Here is a 19289-nt window from a genome sequence, read left to right as displayed (position 1 = left end):
CTCGTCCACAGACCCTCCCGCTCGTCAATAAGCCCACCCGCTGGTCAATTAGCCCACCCACTTGTCCACAGACCACCCGCTCATCAATAAGCCCACCCACTCGTCCACAGACCACCCGCTTGTCAATAAGCCCACCCACTCGTCCACAGACCACCCGCTCGTCAATAAGCCCACCAACTCGTCCACAGACCGCCCGCTCGTCATTAAGCCCACCCACTCATCCACAGACCCACCTGCTCTTCAATAAGCCCACCCACTCGTCCACAGACCCACCCGCTCGTCAATAAGCCCACCAACTTCTCCACAGACCCACCTGCTCTTCAATAAGCCCACCCACTCGTCCACAGACCCACCCGCTCGTCAATAAGCCCACCCACTCGTCCACAGACCGCCCGCTCATAAATAAGCCCACCCACTCGTCCACAGACCGCCCGCTCGCCAATAAGCCCACCCACTCGTCCACAGACCGCCCGCTCATAAATAAGCCCACCCACTCGTCCACAGACCACCCGCTCGTCAATAAGCCCACCCGCTGGTCAATAAGCCCACCCACTCATCCACAGACCACCCGCTCGTCAATAAGCCCACCCACTGGTCCACAGACCACCCGCTCGTCAATAAGCCCACCCACTGGTCCACAGACCACCCGCTCGTCAATAAGCCCACCCACTCGTCCACAGACCCTCCCGCTCATCAATAAGCCCACCCACTCGTCCACAGACACACCCGCTCGTCAATAAGCCCACCAACTCGTCCACAGACCACCCGCTCGTCAATAAGCCCACCCACTCGTCCACAGACCCACCCGCTCGTCAATAAGCCCACCCACTCGTCCACAGACCCACCCGCTCGTCAATAAGCCCACCAACTCGTCCACAGACCCACCCGCTCGTCAATAAGCCCACCAACTCGTCCACAGACCTGCCTGCTCGTCAATAAGCCCACCCACTCATCCACAGACCCACCCGCTCGTCAATAAGCCCACCCACTCGTCCACAGACCCACCTGCTCTTCAATAAGCCCGCCCACTTGTACATAGACCCACCCCAGTCATCACTGAGGTCACCTCTGTGTTTTAAATTCTGCACTGCTTACATTAAAAGTGCATTGTGGGTAAGCTTCATTTTCTATGGTACATCATTTGACACTAATCTGTTGCAGTGCATTTTGGGATTTTATCAGCCGGATGTTCTGGTCATGTTACACAATATGTAAGTGTGTGTGTGTGTGTGTGTGTGTGTGTGTGTGTGTGTGTGTGTGTGTGTGTGCGCGCACGTGCAGGCTGCAGTAGCAAAGAGCTTCTTGTGCTCCTTCATCGAGATGTACGAAGAGAAGCCCTTTGACCTCCTGGGCAGCACCTCAGTGAGTCTGGTTTCTAAATTGAGAAAGCACTGTTTGTGGAAGGAGCGGTGGAGAAATACGTGGCTTCAGCCACAGATGCCTACCAGGTATACACACACACACACACACACACACACACACACACACACACCACTAGTTATAGACAGTATGTCTTTAGTGAGGTGATTGATTTTGCTTCAGTCTGACTGTCTGTGAATCAGTTTTGAACATATTTTGAACTAATTGGATTCACTGATTCATTACACAGAATCTGGATCAGTTGTTCAGAAGAATCGGCACAGTTAATCAGCACAGCAAACAGTTCAGAACTGACCAAGTGAATCTCTATCAAATTACTGACTCAAGTTAAGTTTTAGAGCAGAGTTTTCCTACCCTGAACCTGTGAATCACACTCCTTCAGAACGCTTAAACTATACAATAAATTAGTAAATTAATCAAACTTAAAACCGATCTAATAAATTGGTGAGGTATATTAGTTGTCCGGAACAGAAAAGTGATAAATTGGTGAACTGGGCAAGCTCAGAACTGATTCATTTAACTGGTTACATAAACAGAACAGAGAATTAATACAGTGAATCAGTAAATTAAACAGTTCAGAATCGATTCAGTGAATCAGTTAATCAAGCAGTTTGGAACTATTACAGCAAATTAGTACTTCAAACTTGTTCCGAATTAATACAGTGAATCAGTAAATTCACCAGCTCAGAATCGATTCAGTGACAATTAATAACTGAGGAAGATGACGCTCTGTGCGCTGAGAGAGAGGCGGCTCTGGAAGCTCTGCACGCTGGGAGAGAGGCGGCTCTGGACACTCTGCACGCTGAGAGAGAGGCGGCTCTGGACGCTCTGCGCGCTGGGAGAGAGGCGGCTCTGGACGCTCTGCGCGCTGGGAGAGAGGCGGCTCTGGACGCTCTGCGCGCTGAGAGTGAGGCGGCTCTGGACGCTCTGCGCGCTGAGAGAGAGGCGGCTCTGGACGCTCTGCGCGCTGAGAGAGAGGCGGCTCTGGACGCTCTGCGCGCTGAGAGTGAGGCGGCTCTGGACGCTCTGCGCGCTGAGAGAGAGGCGGCTCTGGACGCTCTGCACGCTGAGAGAGAGGCGGCTCTGGACGCTCTGCACGCTGAGAGAGAGGCGGCTCTGGACGCTCTGCATGCTGAGAGAGAGGCGGATCTGTGTGCTGAGATTGATAGGCTCAGGCTGGAAATTGTGGTAAGTGCATGCTCCGAGTCAACTCTTGTGTTTCAGTGTTTATTTACAGTCACAGTGTTTAACCTCATGCTTCCTACCTCGCCAGGCCCCACTGGAGGTCAAGGCACTCATTACTCAGATAACAGATGCGTTAAAGTAACGTCTGAACTTATTCACTCTTATTCTCTCTCTCTCTCTCTACACATTCATTACGCACCGGTTTGACTGACTGTGTTTAACGTGCAGACTAGGAGGACAAGCTCGCGCAGGCCTAGATGAGACGACTGATCCTTGAGCAGAAGGTACTACACTGAAATACCCCAGCCTCCCCCGGTCAAAGTAACTCTTCTGCACTGTAGCTTTGTAGATAGAAGTTGTTTTAGTTTGAGATGGCGTCGTCACCCTCAGGTTGGAGTTTAAAGCAGAAGCGTTACAGGAACTTGTCATTAATGTCTCACTGTGACCCGAATGCTGCTTGTTGGAGGTTTAATGTAAGATTAGAAAGTTCAGCTGGTTTATCTCCTCTCAGGTGTGTGTAAAACAGAACCTGGCTGTGTCCTTGCAGTGTGTGATTTCTATTTCGCCTGTGTTTTCAGACGAAGGCGGTGGAAGACCGACACTGAAAATAAACAAAATACTGCTGAAGACTGGAAAAACGTCACCTTCCAGTCTCCAGCTGTGTCAGGTTCCTGTTCCTGCCTGACAAGAGCGGAGCCTGATGTAACGATCTGCTGATGGAGCCCATCCACCTCAAGATTTGAGGATAGTTTAATTTAACAACCATGGTGAAAAGTAAACAGCAACCTTGATGTTAGTTGTTTGTTGCCATGGTTACATTCCAACATCATAAAATATGGTACTTTCGAATGGTTTCCAACGTTCACTGTGTTTATACGAGGTTTCTACAAGAAAGTTTGGTTAGCAGAAGTTTGGTTAGCAGTTGATGCTGTGTGTAATTAAAGTGTCATTTTAGCAATACATTGTCTTTTCTTAGTAATTTATTTACAAATCTGAGTGAAATGTCAATTTCCTGTAGCTCTGTTGTGTTTCCACCATCATTCCGTCTTTACATCCTTACTAACGTCTTAATAGCTATGGTCCAGCTAGCTAAAGTGTCCGCCTTACCAACTGCAACATGTTTCTCAGTTGCCTAGCAACAGTGTTTTTATGACTTCACGATGAGCATATGATTTTGGCATATACTTCTTTTAGTATTGGACCTTAGCCAATCAGAAATGAATATTTTCTCTCTCTGTCTCTCTCTCTTTCACGCACGTGTTGAAGGTTACACCATTTCTTACCTGTTAATTGCTAGGTAACCGGCCAACTTTCATCTCATTAAGCTCTCTGTGTTTCATTTCTTTATAGCTCAGTCACCGGGAAAAACCGTTTAAACTACTGAGCACGAGACACTAAACTTAGTCAAATAAATAAAGCTGTCTCTCTCTCTCCTTTTGTCTCTCTCTTTTCTCACTGTTTCTCTCTGACACTCTCTCACCATCTCTCTCGCTTTCTGTTTCTCTTTCTCACTTTTTCTCTTCCACTCTTGCCATCTCTCTCTCTCTCTCTCTCTCTCTCTCTCTCTCTGTCTTTGCATGAATTCAACCGCGAATAATGCAATGAGTTGTAAAAAGGTCATAAAATCTCCAACTAACACACACACATACACACACAAATGGTCCCTGTCTCTCTCACTTTCTGTCTATCTATGTCACACTTTGTTTATATGTGGGTGTGTGTGCGCACATCACACACACACACACAGGCTTCTGAGAAGAACACAGCTGTCGTAATGGAGGAGGATGACAGAGTGATGTCTGGAAGTGAAGGATGAGAGGAAGAGAGAAATGAAAGGACTCCAGATGCAAGAGTAGTGGGCCCTGTGAGTAGAGGTTTGCCAATAAGATATTGGCAAACCGACTTAGTATAGTCATGGAAGAGGTGATCCATCCGGACCAGACCTACTGTGTGCTGGGTAGATTTATTCGCGATAACATTTCGTTCATTAGGGATGTTGTAGAAATCGGAAGGATTTTTAATTTGGAATGTGGTTTGGTTTTAATTGATCAGGAAAAGGCTTTCGACAGAGTTGAGCATAGTTACCTGTGGAACGTCTTGACTGCTTTTGGTTTTAGTTGAAGGATCCTGTATCGTTTGAAAATATATGGTGTCTGGAAGGGGCATTATGTGTGGTTGCAGAAGAAAAGATGAAATTTAATCAACTTCTACTATTGTGTTTTTTTTAGTTTTTAAATTTTTTATACTCCCTGTGGTTTTTCAGATGCATTTGGAAGTGGTGTTTATTTTAATCACCTATGTACCTATCTGCCTCCCTGCCCTGCCCTGCCCTGCCTATTTAGTTAGTGTTATTTGAAATGACTCTGTGGGACCGAAATAGGTCACTGTAGTTTTAAAATCATGTAAATAAAAAGGCTTTTGAAATTCAAATTCAATTCAAATCCCTCTCCCCCCCCTCTCCCCCACTCTCTCTTTCTCTCTCTCCCTCTCTCCCCCTCTCCCTCCCCCCTCTATCTCTCTCTATTTGTTAAGGATGCTAACGCATTGCAATGTTATAAACTACCACTTAATGGACCACCATGCATCTTCAGTCAGCCCGTGTCCTGTCAGCTAAATGTAGCCTCATGTCACTAATAATTATTCACATGTTCATGCTTTCAATAAATCCTTTTTATCTTTTTTATACCATATCAGTGAATTTAAACTAATGCTTGCATCCAGAGTATAAGGGGTGTGTGTGTGCACACGTTTAGGATAAGTAAAATCTCTCTCTTTCTCTCTCTTTTTGCAGTATCAGTGTCCTCCAGGAGTGTTTTTAATTTAATTCTTTTATATTATTTTTATACCACACTGTGGTATCGACTTATATATATTTTCTGTTTATATTACACTAATATATATATATATATATATATATATATATATATATATATATATATATATATATATATATATATATATATATATATATATATATATATACAGTATAACACTGTATTTCCAAACAGCATGAATAATTTCTTTTTTCTCGAAACTCTACAACAGCACAATTTTCTATTTATTTTTTAACTTCATAAAGAAAAGTCCGGTTTCATAGAAATCCACGGACACTTAATTAGTGTCAGCGGCAGAACAGTTCCATATCTGAAGTGATACTCGACATACCTGCTTCTAGTGGCGATCGCTTTCAGCCTACAAGGTTACTTGAAAGTGCCAGCATGAAGCACAGAGCTGAAACCTGAAAATGACTGGATGATTTTAATAACGGACAAGCAAGAAAGCAAAGAGAGAACATTTTAAATCAGCCTTTATTCTTAAACAACAGCATTTTAAATCAAGGAAAAGAGGGTTTTTTTAAGAAATGGTGGGAGGTGGGAATCACAAGGGTTAGAGATGTTTTATATCAATTTAAAGAAGGGTTTTCACCAGTACAGTGTATAGAAGATGCAATTGAGTAGGTGAAAGAGGATTTTAGCAGACAAGAAATAATAATAAAAAAATAATTAAAAAAAGTATGATGTGATCAAAAAAGCAATACCCAAAGAGTGGATAAAAAGAATTGAAAGCATGGAAGAGGGGGGACAGGAAGAGAGGTCTATGTGAACATGGGAGAAAAACTGGGTGCTTTTAAAGAATGTACAGTGAAAATGTTTTATAGCCTTTTTAGAGATGGAGTTAAAAAAATCTATTGTTAATGAGTACTAGCAACAGAAGTTCAAAAGATCTTAAAGAAGAAAGTATATGGAACAATATGAAAGGGATGACCATAGAAACAAAGTTAGAGAACCTAAATTAGAGTATTTTATCAGACATAAAGTCATATTTACAAATGTCCTACTGAACAAAATAGGAATGGAGCAAAGTGCAACATGTAAAGTATGTAATGATGAAGTGTTTTTACACTGCAAAGAATTGAAAGATTTTAATGTGAAATGTAAGAGAATAATTGAACATCTGAGAGGGGAACAACATGAGAAAGACATGGAATGGAACAAGGTGATGTTAGGAGTGGATAAAAAGTGTTTTTATTAAAAAAAGAAAAGAACCCCCCCCACACACACACACACCACCACAACTGATCAATCTGCTTGTGATGTTGATAAAAAGTGCAATATGAGAGAGAAGAAAACAATTTTCAAAGAGAAAACAAATTGTAAAGAATGTAGAGTGTGTTTAAAAGAAAAGTGGAAAGATATGTAGAATGCTTTTTTTTCCCAAACAAGAAAATAAAATGGATGGTTATTATAAGGTTTTTACGGCAGACGTATGTAAGGTTTTTAATGATTTACAATGGAAAGTGCCAGGACAATAACGGTAATTTTTTTATCATTACAGGAATAGAAACGTTGTAGGTTTAAAAAAAGTCATACCATAAAAAATAAATATTACAATGGATCTAAATAATAAATGTTTATGAAGTTAGGATTTATTGTTAAAAAATATACATACATTCTGATGTATTTTAATGTGAAAAATATTTATGTTGTAATATAATGGAATTAATGGAATTTTTGAATACTTTAAATAATTTTTTATTTTTTTTTAAATCATCTCATCTGACCTCGAAAGCAAAGTTGGGCCTGGTTAGAACTTGGTTGGGAGACTGAATGGGAATACTAGGTGCTGTAAGCTTATCATTTGGGTAAGTGCTCCCTCATTCTTTATGCACCGTACTGGTGTTTAGACTTCACACGAACATGTTTTGCGTAAAGTGATTCTCCGTATTTGCAAATCAAAGAATCACTCCTGACGTGAAAGGACACATCACCTTGTCTCATGTTGATGATGCTCTGACGTCCGTCTGAGGAAGCTGCTATAGGAAGCAGGCATGCAGCACCACTTTGTACTCTCCCCCGTCTAGTTTTTATTTTATCATCGGTCACATGACTTATTAGTTTTGCATGAGGACTGATGTCTCCACAGGTCATTTTTCCTGAACATTTTAAACAATATGGGCAAGGCAAATAGTCCTTAAGAGAAGCTTTATCAGACGGCTACTTCCAGATCACCATGTCCTCTGCTTTTTTCCAGAACTTTGGAATTGTATTTAAAGTCTCCTTTATTGCGCAGCTGTTCCAGAAGACCCTTTCTTTCTTTTGATCTTAATGGAAAGCTGAAGGAATATGCCACATCTTTGACCTCGATATGCTTTCTCCCCAAATACCTCGATATCTTTAATTGTGATTTGCCACAGTAGAGGCAATAATGTATTTTGTCCCATGCTCGTTTATGGTCTTCCCTTTTTGTACAAATTTTTAGGGTCACAGTTGATTTGCCTTTATTTGTTTTGATTATCTCCAGTTGTTTGTGTCTTTTCAGATAAATTCTAAGTTTCTTTTGTTTTTTTAAATGGTGCACTTCCCTCTTTGCTGATCATCATCACTCAAATTTGTGTCTGGACCTTCAAGATATTCTTTACTGGACTGTTTCTTATGCGATGAACCTTTGTCTGGGCTCAAACCTTCCACATCACTGGATGATGACGTACTGTGATCTGGATTGTAATCTGGGTCTAATACTGCGCAGCTGGATACTTCAGATTCCGAGGAATCACTCTCTGGTTCCTCATGAATATCGTCCAGCTGCAAGTTCAAAATATAATCATCATGAGTTAAAGTCTAACTTTAAATAGACACTTCACCACCATTGTTTTGACGAGGGACTATCCGACTTCCTGATACTAACCAAAGTCAATGGTAAATGTGTATTATAACAGTACATTACAAAATTAACACAACAGTTACCAGGCTTAGCTGACCACTTTTATTAAGTAAAAGGATATAACATTTTAATTTCCTGTGCAGGAATATTTCAGTTGCTTAAGCAGCTTCAAACTTGCTAAATTGTAATGTCTAAAACTACAATTATGAGATTAAAATGCATGTTTTGTTCTTCAGGCTCTGAGTTCCAGCACATTCAGCATGAAAAAATAAAGGTCAACATTAAAAGAGTTTAAAGCTTCTAACATTCAGAAAACCCTTGTTTCTCTGTGTGTAGCTATTAGCCAAGCGAACTGCACATATACAGTATCTCACAAAAGTGATTACACCCCTCACATCTTTGTAATTATTTGATGATATCTTTTCATGTGACAACACTGAAGAAATGACACTTTGCTACAATGTAAAGTAGTGAGTGTACAGCTTGTGTAACAGTGTAAATTTTCTGTCCCCTCAAAATAACTCAACACACAGCCATTAATGTCTAAACCGCTGGCAACAAAAATGAGTACACCCCTAAGAGAAAATGTCCAAATTGGGCCCAAAGTGTCAATATTTTGTGTTACACAAGCTGTACACTCACTACTTTACATTGTAGCAAAGTGTCGTTTCTTCAGTGCTGTCACATGAAAAGATATAATCAAATATTTACAAAGATGTGAGGGGTGTACTCACTTTTGTGAGATACTGTAAGTATAATATAATGTTTCTCTCTCATACACATACATTTAAAAAAAATCCCTCCTCATCAGGTTCTTTTTTGATACTCAGTATGGTTCTTTTCATCACTAAATAAATGTTTTTATTCTTATTTTTAAAAACAGACTTAGAATATGATTAGCATAAAATAAAACTAATAAGCAAAGTAACTATATAAACTCAATAACTCACAGGAAATCAATGTAAAATCTCAATAAACTGAGATGAATAAAGAATGAAGGATACAAACAGAATCCTGGTGACATCTTTCAAAGTATTTAATACATTTAAATTGCTTCACATTCTTACATATAGAACCTTTAATATAATCTCCATTATTTAATGTCAAATCGAATGTGCTAAAGCACACAGCCTATGGAATGGTCCAGATACCTGAGGTCTTATGTCTGGACTGTGCGTAATATACAATTAGTCTTCTATTTGGAGTATTAAGTATTAATTCATCATGGAGACTGAACCTAGTCTATAACTCTATTAATGTGCAGGGACACCATGAAACTGTACAGTTGCACCCATCTACCATGCTGACAACTTGTGTCTCCACCACTTGTAAAATAGAACTTCTCCACTGTATCGAATACTTTTTTCCCTCACTGTATGTATGGATATAATTTATATAATTTGGTCACTTGTTTATTTTTTCAGAGAAGCCGTTGTAAAGGAACAAATCTGTCCACTGACTTGTCTTGATTATACTCGGTCAATTTGTCCTTAAACTTTACTCTAGTCCATCTCGAAAGTTCCATGAGTCTCCGACATACCGATAGCTTCCATATGCATACCACGATCTCTAAAACAACCCCCTCCCCGATAAAATAAAAAGCTACCTGTTTACCATAAAAGTACCCATAAGTGAGGATCATAAAATCTTACCTGCACTGTAAAGGTTTGTGAAAATCAACTTGCGCCTCGATTATGATGAAATCCCAGCCACTCCAGTCTTCTCCTGAACCGTTCCGGGCTTCTCCTGAACTGCTCCGGGCTTCTCCTGAACCGCTCCGGGCTTCAGGCGTGGCTACCAATTAAGGCCTCACTGAAGGCAGCTAAATGTGCATTACAATATTCTCCAATTCTCAACTCTGACTCACAGGCTTAGAGTGTTTAAAATAAAGGAAGGTTGATGTTTATTAATGCAGTTAACTTAAAACCTAAGTAAAACCTAAATTTGTTTGTATGTATATCAGTAGTGCAAAAAGTAGTCTGATATTTTAACTACACGAGTACAACATTGAATTAATACTGTTACAAGTTATACATTTAAATTTGAACTTAAGTAAAAATACAAAAGTATAAGCAACAAAACATGCTTAGTACCAAAAATATAAATATGCGTTATGCACAATTCAGTAATTAAATTACTGAATTTTAATTGTGGATGTATTCATTAAAAAAATCCTTTTAAAATTGCAGATTGTAAAGGTGGAGCTAATTTTCAGATGTTATACTGTCTGAAATGTTCTTGGAATGGAAATACTCTAACTAATATTGATTAGTTTTAATTAATATTGATTATACGATAATGCTCAAGTAATAATTCTAAATGTTGGTTACGTATTGAATTCACTTCATTAACATATCCAAATGTCAGTTACACATATTGTTTGCACTTCAAAGATATTTTCCATAGTATAAATATGAGGTAACACATAGGCCACATTCCCTTAGTCATTAATAACAATGAACCAGGACAGTCAGGAACCTTGGGTTGATTTTTGATGACGGCTTGACCTTTACAGACCACACACCAACAACTGTATGGTCCTGTAGGTTCATTCTCTACAACATCAAGACAATCAGACCCTATCTCACCGAACAGGCTGCACAGCTACTAGTCCAGGCTCTTGTCCTATCAAAACTGGACTACTGCAATGCACTACTCTCGGGCCTCCCAGCAGCTCCATCGAACCCCTTCAGACGATTCAGAATGCAGCAGCACGCCTCGTCTTCAACCAGCCCAAATGAACCCATGTCACACCCCTCTTCATCTCCCTCCACTGGCTTCCTGGAGCCTCCCGCATCAAATTTAAGGTTTTGATGCTCACGTACAAGACCTTGTCTGGAACAGCACCCCCTACCTCAACACTTGTCTTTGAGGCTTACGTTCCCTCACGTAATCTGTGATCGATTAATGACCGACACTTAGTAGTGCCTACTCAGCGTGGCTCAAGGTATCTTTCCAGAACCTTCACACTAACTGTCCCTCAGTGGTGGACTGAACTTCCAACCTCAATCCGGACCGCAGAATCTGTCACTATCATCAAAAAACAGCTAAAGACCCACCTCCTCCGTGAACAGCTAATCAACCCATAAAATGCCAACCCCACATTATCCTTAATAAAAAAAATTAAATTAAAACTACATACTCTGGCTCTTACACCTCTACTCTGCACACTTTGCTTTTCTAGACCTCAAAGATCTTGTATAGTAGCACTACTTGCATTGTTCTCCGCTTGATATAATATCTCTTTGCTTGTATTTCCTCATTTGTAAGTCAGTTTTGGATAAAAGCGTCTGCTAAATGAATAAACGTAAATGTAAACAATCGGTAAAACCAAGGAATATAGTTGTGATGTGTGGCAAACAGTTGTTGATCTTCACAAAATGGGAAGTGTCTATAAGAAAATAGAAGAAGCATTGGAAATGCCCATTTCCACCATCAGGGCAATAATTAATAAGTTCCAGTCAACTGGAGATGTTATGAATCGACCTGGAATTGGACGTGTGTCTATATCGTCTCAACGCACTGAAGAGGACGGTTCGAGTGGACAAAACATCTCCAAGGATCACAGCTGGAGAATTGCAGGAGTTAGTTGTGTCTTGGGGTCAAAAAGTCTCCAAAACTACAATCCGAAGTCACCTACATCCATCACCACAAGTTGTTTGGAAGGGTTTCAAGAAAAAAGCCTCTACTCTCATCCAAAAACAAACTCAAGCATAGGGGCATAAACTGGGCTGGGCATGCAGGGCTGTAGCCCCAAAGATCTTTTCTTTAGCCCTGAATAATTCTGCACCTTGGAGCGATTTGTCACTACATAACTGAACACATATGCCAAATTCCTATGACAAATGAATAAAAGAAGACAGCTTGTAATTTTATATCTTCAGTGAACGGAGGCGAGGCCAATCAGACAGGGTGTGCAGGAAAATACTGCCAAGCACAAGTTTACACAGTCAGTGTGAGGAAAAATGGATGCTGCTTTATTTTAAACCAGTAAATGAGTTGAAACTGAAACAGTAACATCCTCTCATGCTGAGCAGGAAAACAAGTTGTGTAAATATCTATATGAGTTTGTGAATATATATAAGTTTCATGAAAATGATATGAGCAGAGCATAAGGACAGATAATGTACTCTGCACTGCACTGTAGCAGCTAAACCCATACAGTGATAACTTAGACGAGCAAACACATGGGCTAACACACAAATACCTGACTATCCCAGATGTCTGTAAAAACAACCACATCATCGAGGTAGGCTTCACAGTTCTCTACATCTCCCAATACCTGTGCCATTAGCCGCTGAAATGTAGTTGGAGCATTTTTTTAGACCAAAAGCCATAACCGTATATTGGAGGAACCTGTCTGGTGTTGCGAATGCAGAAATCTCAGATGCATGTGGTGTGAATGGAACCTGCCAGTAACCCTTTAGAAGGTCCAGTTTTGTGACAAAGTTTCCATTTCCAATTCGGTCAACACAATCTTTTATTCTTGGGAGGGGAAACAAATCCACTTTAGTTAAAACATTGACTTTTCTATAATCTGTGCAGAACCTATAGCTTTTGTCAGGCTTTGGAACTAGTAGGCAGGGTGAGCACCAGGGACTTCAGCTAGGCACAGCAAGACCATTCTCAAGCAAGTAGTCTGTTTCTTCTGTCATAATGGCACATTTAGTGGGATTAACCCTGTAAGCATTTTGTTTAACTGGAGTATTATTACCCACATCAATGTCATGTCTGAAGACAGTGGTATGAGAAGGGGTATCAGAAGAAAGTGATGGATATTTCTTTAAAAGACTTATTAAATCATCCTGGGCTGGCTCTGACAAGTGCGCAAGTTTAGACTGGATATTTGCCAGTCATTCAGAGTTTGGTAACTGATCACAGGGAAAACAAGCCCTACCTAAACTGAGACCATCCACCTCAGGAGAATACTTAGATGGTGGCACGCTCATAGAGGCAGCAGCTACTGACGTGACAACAGGAAGTGAAGAGCCAACATCCGTGGTAGCACGAGAGATATAAGGCTTGAGCATATTCACATGGCACACACGAGACTTTCGTTTCCAGTCAGGGGTTTTCACAACATAGTCCGTATCACTCAATTTAGACTCAATAACATAAGGACCTGGGAACCTAGCCTGGAGAGCAGAGCCGGGTAATGGCAGTAAAACCAAATCCTTGTCACCCGCTTGAAATGTATGCACCACAGCCTTTTTATCAAAACGAACCTTCATACAGGCCTGAGAGGATGCTAGAGAACTTTTGGCTAACTCAAAAACAATATGTAGGTGCTCATGAAAGGAACTAACATAATCTAGGACATTCCTAGTTGGGGGTTTCACCGGACTTGGAGACAAGCTCTTCCTGTAAAACCTTTAAAGGTCCACGAACAGAGTGCCCAAAGACTAACTTGGCAGGACTGAAACCAAGTGACTCTTATCACGGATAGTAAACAATAACGAGGAATCCCTTCGTCCCAATCTTTTCCCTGACCTAAACAGTAGGTCTGAAGCATAGACTTCAATGTCTGGTGGAAGCGTTCAAATGCACCCTGGGACTCTGGGTGATAAGCACTAGAAACCTGATGACGCACGTTCGGTTGTGTCATAACCTTCCTGAACAGAGAAGACATAAAATTTGAACCCTGGTCTGACTGGATGTATTTTGGCAAACCAAAAGTGGTACAAACCTTGACAAGACATGGGACTTTATGCTACGCAGGGGTATAGCTTCAAGGCGTTCAGGGGGAACGACCTGATTTGGCTTCCCTGCAACCTTACACACATGACAGGAGCGGCAATACCTGGCAACCTCTGACCACATAGCAGGCCAAAAAAAAAGCCTTAAAACACGGTCATATGTCTTCCTCACACCAAGGTGACCAGCGTGATAATGGTCATGGGCAATACTCAACACCTGGGTTCGGTATGGTTTTGGAAACACAAATTGAAAAACTGACCTCGAATCATGCTCAGAGTTTGAGGGAGTCCACTTACGCATCAATACATCCCCATCAAAGAAATACACAGTACAACATTGAGGTAACTGTGCCCCATCTACAGCAGCAGCCATACAGTGAGAGAGCGAAACATTTGTTTTCTGGGCAGCCACAAGCTGTTCTCGCCCAACACCCCATTTACCACACTCTTCTTAAGATACTGAAGAAGTTTTAGATTCGGGAAGAACCCCAGGACTAGAACACAAATCTTGATTTTCAAACAAGGGATCATCACTACACATAAAAGAGTCTGAAATATCAACAGCACCTTTCATTTTGTGAGCTTGGGCACGTGTCACTACACAGGAACTGAAGACAGAGGGAAACTCACGCAAAAGCTCATCACTCTCATGCAACACGGGAGCGTCTGTTAAAACAGGTATATGGAAAACCTTTCCACCAGCTAAATCATTACCGCAAATAAACAAAACTCCCTTAACTGGCAACTGAGGTCGAACTGCAACCTTAACGAAGCCAGACACCACCTCAGAACGAAGATAAACCATACACTGTAAAAAAAAAAATAATAATTTTGAGTTTAAGTTGTCCCCGAGTAAATATTTAGGTTGACACAACAAATAGGTTTTTTTTAGTTTTTCAGTCAACTTAACATGTTAAGTTTTCACTGTCAAAACTAGTTTGTGAGTTGAATTAACGAGAGTTTCTGTCACCTCAACTGAAAAGCATATGCTGAATCAATACAACAATGATGTTACATTCTGAACATTCATCACGAGATCTAACGTGAAGTGCGAAGCAGACAGAAGACGATAGATGTTGTAGGGCAAGAGTGAAATCTTCCACCATTGTCAAATTTGATAAGTAAATAGTTGTTCATAATGATTTCATCACTTGTAAAAACAACATGTACTATATAACAGTATATTGTTCATAATAGAAAACAATACAAATATTGTTTACGTAGTTTCTACATCGAATTAAACCGCAGCTAACCCACACATAGTTTGGCTAATCTTATTATATTGTTGCTAGCCAGCGAACTAAAGCTAAATATCTATAAATGTAACGAAACAAAACTAGCTACGTATTATTTCTTCTAGTCACTTAATACATGTTTAATATATCAACAATTTCTCTCCATGAGTTGCAAAAATCAGCGGGGAGGTTAGCCTAAGGAAGATATTCACAGGCGACATGATAAGCTATCCTCCAAGATATTGCTACATATCACAATATGTAAATATGTGTGTGTGCACCGCATTCAGTGTTAATTTATCTATTTTATTTTATTTCTTTTTTAATGTGAATGCGAGAATACAGAGCAGGAAGTGTGTGCTGTTACAAGAGCAAAAACCGTGAGAGAGAACTTAATTAAGTGCTCGCGCACTGTGTAGTGATGTGTCGTTCATGAACGAATCGTTCATTTTGAGCGAATCTTTAATATGATTCGGGAACAACGAGTTGTCTCAGAGAGTGATTCGTTCATTTTTGGACGCTTATGCGCAGCAACATCCCCACAGGTTCTGTACCGGAAACAGAACGGATTAGTTCACCTCTGGAGACTTTAGTTCACTTCACAGCCCCACTGCCTTCAGAATATGGGGCAGTCACATGATGAACGAATGCCTCGAACCTGAAGACTTGAGACGTGAACTAATCAATGTGACGTGACAAAAGAAGAACGACTCGAATCGGGAGGTGAGGTGAACTAACAGACTGCGTAGCCTAATGCTATGTAATTAAATAATAATTTATGTTTCTCATAATTCGGCCTTGGTTGCATTAGCCTATAGTTTATTTTTTTATTCCAAATGTGATCAACGTTTGCACAAGTCCTAGATGTGTTGGGGAATTTAACATGTAACATTTTAATTTTATTCTGCTGAAATGAACGAAATGACTCAAAAAAAAAAGATTAGTTCATTTTGCTGAACGAGATTTAAAGATCCGAGTCATTAAAATGATCCGAACTTCCCATCACTGAACTGTCTGACTCGGGCACCCGCATGCTTTCTGTGTGGGCGCGTGCTCTGTGATGTGTGCTTGCGTTAACACAGGTGAGTGGTCAAGTAAACAAATTTACAGGCCAAGTCCTATCTTAAGTGGATGAAAACAGTCGTATACTACAATGCATTGTCTATAATATCGTTAAAGTTAATAAAACAACAAAGGAAAAGATAACTCATCATTGCTCTGAGTTACTTTACTCCTGAATGGTTGTGTTAATATTTGTGACTATGTTTGCACTTAGATTTTAAGCAGTTTGTTTAAGTATGCAAATCTTTAAATGTAATATATATATATATATATATATATATAAACTTGTAATTTTCTGATGCGGTGTGCTGTCAGGGCTCTCATCTGTGTAGCATGGCAGTTTAACATAGCCCCGGTCGGAGCACCAGCTGCTGCTGTCACAACTATTAAAGAATCGTTTATCATAATAAAGAAGCTATCATATGATTTTTGTATGTGCCATCGTGAGTATTAAATGATCTGCACTTATATAGCCCTTATATCCAAAGCGCTTTACACTGTGTCTCATTCACCCATTCACACACACACACACTTACACACCAGTGGTAGCAGAGCTGTCATGCAAGGCGCTAACTTGCCATCAGGAGCAACTTGGAGTTCAGAGTCTTGCCCAAGGACACTTCGGCATGTGGAGTCATGTGGGCCGGGAATCGACCCAACCCTATGATTAGTGGACAACCCGCTCTACCACCTGATCCACAGCCAGGTCCTTGATCTTGCATGCGTTAAGGCAGGCTGAGTGAGTGCAGTCGTTTTGGTATAGCCCCCCCCTCACGGAGCCACGTTGCCACTCTGAGGCTGCTTAATTCTTGGCCAGTTTTTTTAACTTCAAAATAAAATGTATTTTTGTATGGAAACCCATGCCTCCTGCCTGTTCTAAGTGGAACGTATTTGTGTGTCTATATTTGGGTTATTTTCCCCGTTTTCTCGGGGTGGCGTAGTTGTAAAATGAGCCACATTGCTACACTCCCTCATTAGCTTTGCTTACAATATCAATATGTATATGAACCACTGGCCATGAAATATATCAAGAGATTTGGTGAGAATCTATTACTTTGGTCCTGATCTTGCTTGTGTACACTGTTTATTACATTTTTGAATGACTTTTTTTTCTTTTCTTCATAGAATTATTTCAGGCACAGAAGTAACTTTGTCTTTTTTGTCATGCCCAATATGAAACAAATATTAAACTTGCATTTTTTGTTCTTTTACCTAAAGTAAAATGTAACTTTATGGACTTGGCAGCAGTGCTGTAGTACTTTGGAATGGAACCTTATGACCTTTGACCTGCACTGTGAAAATTCAAATGCCTTTTTTTTCAGTGTTGTTTAACATGTTTCTGTGTTATGTTTGTTTGATGTTCTGTATTGACTGAATGTCAGCGCAGAATTCACCAGACTTGTGTCGATGGACCTGAGCAAGTTCTTTTATGAGGGTCTTGACAAACACGCCTCAAAGCTGCTGTATTTGTACCGCTCAAGGCGCCATGCAGACATCACAGAAATGAGTGCCATACTGGAGAGCCTGGATAAAAATGTGAGTAGGCTTATTTCAAGTGTACTTGTTTTGTAAATACTGTGGTCATTTCCTTTCTTGCTATTTCTCTTTTCCTGCATAATTTGAATATAAAACATTTGTTCTTTTGAGGCATCAAATCAACGGAAGAGGGTTGCAGTACAGTTGGGGCTGCCACTGTCCATGCGGGAGAATCCATCTCAGTTCATAAAGATCTGTGAGGTAAGTGTCTGCGAGGAAAGTAAGAAGGGATGTTGGAAGACATTCAGATAACAGAAGTCCGTGTATTGATATTTCCACATATTTTGATGGAGTATACCTTATTTTATTTTCATGACAGATCATAAATTTCAGGACGTTGTACTGTATTTTTTACCACCTTCTAATATTAATGCATCTTGTGTGATAACTAGTAAAGTTAAGATCGGTTCACTCATGCTGTTCTTAAGTCGTTGAGCTTGTGAGGTTGTATGTGTGAAAGCACATTTTAAAGTTTGTTGTTGTTTTTAATACAGCGCACAGATTCTGAAGAAGAGTTAATCAAGGGCATGACTGTTGGAATCAGTACAGTTGTGGATGACATCATGGACCCTATTCCATGTGACTGCAGTGATGTAGCTTTTGTAATCGAAGAGGTTGTCGTTCTACACAATTTTGGTGATGTACCAAATGCATTTGTCAACTTGATGGGATTGCTTTATGCACTTAACATAAACTACCCCAAAAACTTCAAATACATGTTTGAGGTCATTCAGAGGCTGTTCATGAACATTGGAGCTGATGCCTGCAGTGCACGAGTACATTCACTTAAAAATAAACTGCTGAAGTAGAGATGGGTATTATGTATTTCTGTAAAAGAGATTTCATGTGGTGGTGTGTTATGTGTATGTTAGTTTCTAAGACAGTTTTGTTTTATATTTTCACCTTTAAACACTGGGCAAATGAAATGTAATTTTGCTAGGCAAAAACAGATTTCTGCTTGCGTTTTCTGTTTATTTTGAGAAATTCATGTCATTGTATTTTTAAAAAAAAAATTGTAATAGATTTCTATTTACTCAAATTGAACTTACCACAATATAAAAACCTTTTGCTTAGAGAGTTAAAAGAAACACTGGCTATTGTAACTCTGGATATTTGAATCTGTTTGACTTGTTCTGTTTACATTTGTAAATTTATAAGTGAAACAATTGATCAAGTCTTTCATATGGAAAATGGGTTGCTATTTATTTGGTTGGACTTGCTAATGTAAGTTAGGAAAATAAGCAACATTAAGTTAAATGAACTTGAATTTTAGTACAGATAGCTTGAAAAAGTTATGTTCACCTTACTTTTATAACAATATTTCAACTGTACTTGGGAAGTCTGCATAACTTGAAATGAGCAGTTGGGTCAATTATTTAATTATGTCAACAAAACTTTTTAAGTTGAAATTACCTATTTTACATAAATACAACTTAACTAAGTCAAAGCAAAAAGACAACTCTATAAGTTAAGTTGCGTGAACAAATATTTTTTTACAGCGTATGCAATGGGGCCTTCACTACACCAAGTTCAA

General features: G+C 40.0%; 1 long non-coding RNA gene across 1 annotated transcript; it reads left to right on the top strand.

The window, feature by feature from the left end:
* Nucleotides 1–1279: 1279 nt before the first annotated feature.
* On the top strand, nucleotides 1280–3556 carry LOC124627536 (uncharacterized). Its single transcript, XR_008397486.1, has 4 exons — nucleotides 1280–1448; nucleotides 1610–2568; nucleotides 2794–2849; nucleotides 3144–3556. It is a non-coding gene; the product is annotated as an uncharacterized LOC124627536 (long non-coding RNA).
* The last annotated feature ends 15733 nt before the right edge of the window (nucleotides 3557–19289 follow it).

This window comes from Ictalurus punctatus, chromosome 12, assembly GCF_001660625.3.
Source record: "Ictalurus punctatus breed USDA103 chromosome 12, Coco_2.0, whole genome shotgun sequence".
Lineage (NCBI taxonomy): Eukaryota > Metazoa > Chordata > Actinopteri > Siluriformes > Ictaluridae > Ictalurus > Ictalurus punctatus.
The sequence above is the reverse complement of the archived record's forward strand: the minus strand, read 5'-3'. Positions and strand labels throughout refer to the sequence as shown.